This window comes from Cynocephalus volans, chromosome 2 (assembly GCF_027409185.1).
Source record: "Cynocephalus volans isolate mCynVol1 chromosome 2, mCynVol1.pri, whole genome shotgun sequence".
In the NCBI taxonomy this organism is placed as follows: Eukaryota; Metazoa; Chordata; class Mammalia; order Dermoptera; family Cynocephalidae; genus Cynocephalus; species Cynocephalus volans.
Window position 1 is genome coordinate 47,190,023 of NC_084461.1, and position 7,441 is coordinate 47,197,463.

The 7,441-nt window shown below is 44.3% G+C and overlaps 1 pseudogene; it reads right to left on the reverse strand.

Annotated features, from left to right (window-relative positions):
* Positions 1-5,705: 5,705 nt before the first annotated feature.
* LOC134367792 (vacuolar fusion protein CCZ1 homolog B-like) lies at positions 5,706-7,111 on the reverse strand (annotated as a pseudogene).
* Between the last annotated feature and the right edge of the window lie 330 nt (positions 7,112-7,441).

The following is a 7,441-nucleotide window of genomic DNA, read 5'->3' on the forward strand; positions in this document are numbered from 1 at the left end:
GTGCAGGGAAAGGCCTCAATCCAACCTGAAAAGGTATCTACTAAGGTTAGAAGATAGCGTGTCCTTTGTGAGGAGGCATGTGAGTAAAGTTAATTTGCCAATCCTGGCTAAGAGTGTATCCTCTGGCCTGGTGGGTGGGAAAGGACCAAACTTGGAGGCCACCTTGATTGGAGCAATGAATACACAAAGGGTAATTTTGAGTGATTTGTTTAAGTAACTTGGCCATGTGGGTAGAGCAATATAAGGGCTGAAGAAGGCATAGTAGGGGTTCATAGCCTATATGAACTGAATTATGGAAATCTAAATGGATTTGCTCAGCCTCTGTGGTAGGGAGGACATAGTGACTGGAGAGAGTATACCAGTTGTCCTTCCTCTATACTCCCAACTGTTGGAGGTGTTGTATTTCTTGAGGTGTGTATTGGGATAAGGGCATAGGGGCCATGAGAAGGACCTGAGTGGGAGAGGAAGAGTGGGGGCCTGATGATTGAGCAGCCTGTTTTGTGGTTGGATCTGCCAGTTTGTTTCCCTGGGCTATGGGGTTGTTGGATGTTTGGTGTCCTCTGCAGTGTATAACCCCAACCTCCTTTGGGAGTTGTGCAGCCTCAAGAAGTATCTTGATAAGATGTCCATTTTTTATGGGCCCTCCCTGAGTGGTCACGTATCCTCTCTCCTTCCATATGGCCACGCAGGAGTGTAGAATGTGGTAAGCATACTTAGGGTCAGTGTATACCTTGACTCATTTGTTACTTGCCAGAGTGAGAACACGGATGAGGGCAATGTGTTCTGCCTGTTGGGAAGTGGTGCTAGGGGGATGGGGGCAGCCTCAATAGCTTGTGTTAGACATACTATGGCATAACCCACCGGTGTGTGTGTGTGGAGGTGGCACTCCCATCCATGAACCATGTACGTTGGGGCCGCATAATGGGATGCAGGGAGATGTGTAGAGAGGGATTGAGAAAGAGGTCTAAAGCCTCCATGCAGTTATGTTCTAAGGGTCATGAGTGTTGGGATGAGAGTGGCTGGATTTAAGGGAGGGAAAGGTTTAAAGGAGAACTGGGAATTTTCAATGAAGGTAAGGTGGATAAGTTGCAGGTGGGAAGGGGAGAGAATTGACATGGCCTTATGGCTGAGAAGGTCTTGAAGATGATGGGGGGAACAAATTACTGTTTGTTGTCCAAAAGTTATTTTAGAGCTTTCTTGTGCTAAAAGGACAGCTGCCTCCATGGCCCACAAACAGGGGGCCCATCCCTGAGCTGTGGTGTCTAGTTGTTTAGAGAGGTATGCAACCAGGGAGAAAATATCTCCTGCCTCTTGTCCTAAAACCCTGACTGCTAATCCTTGGGTTTTGGTGACATATAGGATAAAAGGATGAGATAGGTTTGGGAGGGATAGAGCTGGGGCTGCAAGGAGAACAGCTTTTAATCACTGGAAGGGAGAATGAGTGGGCTTTGTGGGATCTAAGGGAATGGCAGGATCCCCTTTGGCTGCCTCATAAAGTGGCTTTGCTAGCCGCCAAAGTTAGGAATCCATAGGCGGAGATACCCTGCAAGCCCCAAGAAAGAAAGGATCTCACCCTTTGTAGTAGGAGTAGGGAGTTCAGAAATTAGACTCTTGTGATCCACCATTATTTCTCTGGTGTTGGGGTTGAGATGGACTCCCAAATAGGTAACTGAAGGAGAAGAAATTTGGGCCCTGCTGTGGGACACCCCAAATCCTCTAGAGGCCAGGAAATTAAGGACAGCAACAGTGTGGGCCTGTGAATCCTCATCAGAGGGGTTACAAAGGAGGAGGTCATCCACATATTGTATTAAAGTGCTAGAGGTTGAGGGAAGTTCAGATAAGTCTTGAACTAAGGCCTGGCCAAAGAAGTGGGGCCTATCCCCAAATCCCTGGGGCAAAACTGTCCAAGTAAGTTGTTGGGAATGGCGTGTATCAGGATTAGTCCTGTATTAAAAGGTATGAGCCATTAGGCTTTATAACCAGAAGGATGGGTGTATTAAAAGGCAAGTGGGTAGGCTGTAAGAGATGAGAAGAAAGGAGTTTGTGTATGACAGTTAAAGCCTATTAGGTGTTTGCTAGCAATGGGGTATTGTGGGACATTAGGGAACAAAGAGGGGTTCTGCAACTTAACAAGGATAGGGGAATGGTGTGCAGCAATGGAGGGAGAAGTGTCTCCTACTATGGGACTAACCTTGTCTGAGGGGGGAGAGGAAGGTAGAAGCCTCAGGGGCCAGGTCTGGCGGCGGCCTGTAACAGGAGTATTGTAGCTGGAATTAAAGTGTTTAGGGTAAAAGTAGCTTTGAATTTGAAAAGATTGTCCCATCCCAGTAAGGGGGCTGGGCATTGAGGCATTATTAAAAACTTGTGTGTGAATTGGGTGTGAAGTAGGGTGCAGGAAAGGGGTAGAGTGATCCGTGGACAGTATTCTGATCCTGTGACCCCTACTATTGTGATAGAGGATGGGGTTGTTGGTTCTGCATAATCAGGAAGGGTAGAGTAAGTGGCCCCTGTATCAATGACAAAATAGATTGGCTTACCTGCCATGAGGAGAGCTACCCTGGGCTCATACATCGTGATCTCCACAGGGGCCTTGGGCACTGGGCATCCTCAGTTCTCCTCCTGGGCAAAGCCTAGAAGCTCTGGTAGGGATGGCTGTGGAGCTGAAAGTTGTGGGTTAGAAACAGGGCCACTCCGTTTCTGGTGAGTGTCACAGCCAATCGCTTCTCCACCATGACCTGGCTTTTGCAGTGAAGACAGGACCCGGGATGGAGCCTGGGGTTATGACAGGCCTGTGTTCAGTGGCCCAATTGACTGCATTTGAAGCAGTTCCAAGGTGGCTTGCCCCTTGAGGTAGCCAGCTTTGGAGTATGTGAACAGATGGTGTTAGCCAGGAGCTGGTATTTGGCCTGATTTCGTTTGTAATGATCCTTTTTTCCCCCTCTCTATTGTTAAAAACCTTGAAAACTATGTTGAGGAGGTCTTATTGGGTCATATTTGGACCATCCTCAAGTTTTTTTTAGTTTTTTTCGAATGTCAGGGGTTGATTGAGTAATGAAGTGAGAGTGTAAGAGGGCCATGCCTGCTGGGGTGTTTGGATATATACGTGTGTATTTACATAAAGCCTCAGAGAGGTGGGTTAGGACATGTACCTCATCTGCCTGTTGTTGGGCCACTATCCAGACCTGCTCCCTGTATTCAGGGGATGGATATGTGTCTGGGTCAGACTGGAAGGATTCCAGTCATTTTTTTGATTTGGGAAAGGTCTGAAAGAGAAAAGGGGACATGAACTTGGACAATGCCTCTGCCCCAGCCATTTCACAGAGGGGAATATAAAGGAGCCAGGGCTGAGGATGAAGAGGGGGAAAATGTGGAGGGGCTGGTGAAGGATTTGGAGTATAAGGAGGTAGTTGAGGTGGCCTGTATGGGGAGCAGAGTAGTCTGATGGAATAAAACATTAATCCAAGTCCAGAAAGGGAGGTTGGGCACGAGCTAGGAGAATTTGAGATGTAGGACAGTTTTGACAGAGAGAAAAGGACACAATCGAAGATAGAGGAAAAGGCTTGAACATAAAGAATCTCTCTGGCTTGCGTTTCAGTGACAAAAGTTGTCTAGGAGAGTATCTAAATTGAGAGTGCCATCTTGTGGCCACTGGGATCCATTGTAATGAGGCATTCAAGTTTTAATGTCTCCCTGGAGGCCAAGAGATTGTCCAGGAGAAAGCCTGGAGGCATAGAGTGAGGATTACAGTAGAAAATGAGATGTTTAGGTTTAATATCTCCCTGGAGGCCAAGGGGTAAATTGGCCAGGAGACAGCCCAAGGGCATAGACTGTGGAGGTTTGGATTGTGAGGATCCCATGTAGAGGGTGAGAAAAGAAATGAGCAATCCTGGTAGAAGAAGGTTTGCTGTGCACCTTCTTTTTGAGAGAAAAGCCACGACCAGCGAATGAAGTGTCCTCCAATAGCTGGGGGGCACGAGAGGAGTTCCCCCAGCCAGGCGCCTGGTCTTCATAGAGACCGTAGTCATAGAGGGTAGTCAGGTGAACTCATAGAAGCAGGACAGACCCATTGACTCACCCTGAATTGAGGCCAGTGTTGGATGCATTGGTCTGAAACAGCAAAAGGAGGGAGTCCCTGAGGTACCCAGTTCAGCAGGTCTGGGAAGGGTGGCTGAGGGCCAATCAACCCAAGAGAGGGGATTGTCCAACAACGTTGGCCAGAACCCTTCCCAGGTTTCAGCACCATAATGAAAGAAAGTGAGCTGAAATGCTGGGTACTGATCAAGCTTTAGTAAAGTAAAAGAATCTGCTGGGCTGTGCTCAAAGTGGAGGGAAGCCGAGGGCTGCCTTCAAAATGGAAGACAGCACCAGATGTGAGGGGTGAGAGAGCTTATATAGGGCAGCAAAGGTTGGCTGATACAATCAAGGAGGGGCATTAGTATGGAAGCTATGGGACCAGGGTGGAGAACTGCGCCCTGTGGAAGCAAAAAGGTTTCTATTTTGCAGAAGTCATGAGGCTTTTCCTAAAGTGAAGCAGGGAGGGGTTTGGTGCTGGAGTGGAAGACAAGGCTGGCAGCTATTTTGTGCTTATTGTGTGCACAATGGCATCAGTCATATTCAAGATCCATCAATAATGTAAATGGATTAAATTATCCTATTAAGTACAAAGATTCTCATGATAGTTTTAAAAAACAAAACCCAAATATACAATATTTATAAAAGCTTACTTGAAACAAAATGAGGCAGAATGTTAGTGTAAGCCTATAACAGCCTTACAAGGTAGGTGCTATTATTGTCCTCTTTTACTGATGAGTACACTAAGACACAGCTAGTATGGCAGAATTAGGGTTAAAATCCAGATAGCCTGGCTCCACAACCTATGCTTTAGCCACTATGTTAAACTGTAAAAATCCTGTGTCCATGACTCTTTGCAATGTGACTTTGGAGCAACTTCCATCAAGAAGTGGAATCCATTCCTTCACCCTTAAATTAGGGCTAAAATTGTTATGTGCTTTGCAGCATAAGTGATATTGCGCCAATTCTGAACTAAGGCTCCTTCTCTTCATCTTGGAGCCCTGCTGAGCCATCATGTGAACAAGCTCAGGCTAGCCTGCTGTATAATAAGGGACTGACAACACTAGTAGACAGACAGCCCCCCAAAGCAAAGCTGTGTAGCTGACCAGTGTCTGACTGATGTATGAATGGGCCCGGCTGAGATCAGGAGAACCATCCAGTTGAGCCCAATCCAAACTGTCAACCCACAGAAATGTGAGCTTAAAAAAAAGTTTCTTTTTTTAAAGCCTTATGTTTTTGGGTGGTTTGTTATACAGAAAAAGCTAACTGATGCACTGCCTTTTATACAATCTGTTACTAATCAGAAAAGAAGTATTTTCTCTTTTTAAAAATCCAGTTTTCTTTTTAAAAAAAACTTAACAATTTATTAATTTTATTTTCCAGTAAAATATTCACATAATGTCAAAAGAATGGAACGAGAGAGATATAGCCAACAACCTTTAATTAATTCCATATAAATATTTAAAATTTAAAACCCCAGGAGACTGTCAGATCAAGTAGAAATTTGATTCTTCAGAGCAAGTATTGCTTTACTACTGTCATTAATCCAGTCAATAATATGACCAATAACTTGCAATGGTAAACAGAAAGTTTGCTGAGTTTTTTAAAAGATGTTTTTGGGGAACCATTATCAGTCAATCCAGGAAGAATATGTTATTGAACTGCATTGTGCAAAGTTTCTTTACTTCTTCAATTACTTCAACCAGGTTTGCATTTTTTGATTCAAAATAATATAGCTCCTGCTAATCAGACTTCCTCAACAACCCAATAGTCACTCATCACTTTCACAATGATTTCTTCATCTTCATCCACTCTAGTGAGATCATTGTTGATGTCACCTAGAATCTTCATTAAATCTGGATGAACAGATATGACACACTGGGTGTTTTCCTCATTTAAATCACACTTTTCTCTGCTAAATTCATAAGGTTGAGGTAGAGAAACTGGGGTCCTTTTTCAGACCCAGATATTCTTTTGCTGATGTTAAATTGCTCACAAATGTCAGATGCCAGCACTGTGAGCTGGAGCCCCACAATGCTGTCCTGTCTTTGGCAAAAATCCAACATCAGCTATATAGAGGCATCAATCATAAAGCACACAGCTGCATTCATAGCCTTATAAACAATTAAATGGAGCTTTCATAAGTGTCATTTGTTTTTACAAAAATTTGTGAGAATCTGCATTTTGCCCCTGGATTATTAAAGCTCAAGGGTCCAGTAAAAAATCTTTCATAGGACTGAAGATTTCCTGGTATTTCTGCCCCTATTGGAGAATCCCTTCCTGCCAACTCAGGTTCCACGTGCCTTGGAAAGAGAGAAGTGGTGAGATATTTGTATAAAATCCTCTTGTAATCTTGTTCTAATCCACCCCAGATGAGTTGATCATTACAGAGAAACACAGTGTATTTGACTATATTCAGGCTTGCCTGCCTTCTTTTAATAAAGGACTGAATTTTCAAATAAGACATTTTATCCAACGAAAAGAAGCTGATTCCACCAAAAATATCAAGTAGGTCGCATAACTGCAAATTTAGCGTTTGCGATACCTATGGAGGAGTTTCTCTAAAGTTTCCTTTAGGAACTTGATACCTCCATCTTCCACAGCTTTCAGAAATGTACCATGACAAAGCTTGTACATGCTGGAGCACTGCACTATAAACCTTGTCCAACAACTCTTCCTCTTGGTATTCAACAATTAGTTTTCCATCTTTACTTCGCTTTTCAATTATTGGATTCTGAACAACCATGACCATCCAGAAATTTTTTTCTGGTTCTTTAAAGAACTGTCTCTTCTTCTGTGTATGTAAAGGTTTTGCAGGTTTTGATGGACTAAAGGTGCTTGTTAACTGTACAATAGCTTCACATAATCCAACATTTCTAGTTTTTTCATTCTTTTCTAGTTCATTTGGATGATAAAACAACATTTTATTTTCCTCCTGTCCCTTGCACAGCCCAAAGTGCAAACTAGATGAAGAGGCTAGCAGTGCTGGCGGGAACTGCTTCTCCTGGGTGGCCCAGACCCCTGCTGCCACTGCTGCCATCCGGGCCTGGCCCTCGCCTTGGGAGCCTCCCTCAGCCAGCCCAGCAAAAAAACAGTTTTTGTGTGCATGGATAGGTATCTAAGAATACATTTTGCCTCTGGTGGCTTCTGTCCATTTTTCATCTTCGCTGTCCCATTTCCTTTTACATCCATCTCTTCTTCTGACTCATGAGTCTCACATTGTGACCTCCACAGATCACGTTCCGGAACAAATTCCATGTGCTCAGAACCTTTCCTTTCCCCTTGGTCAGTTATACATACCCTACACACCCTTCAAGGCCAGTGCCTGTGAGTGTGGTAGCAATGGTTAGCTACTCCAAAACCCAGCTCT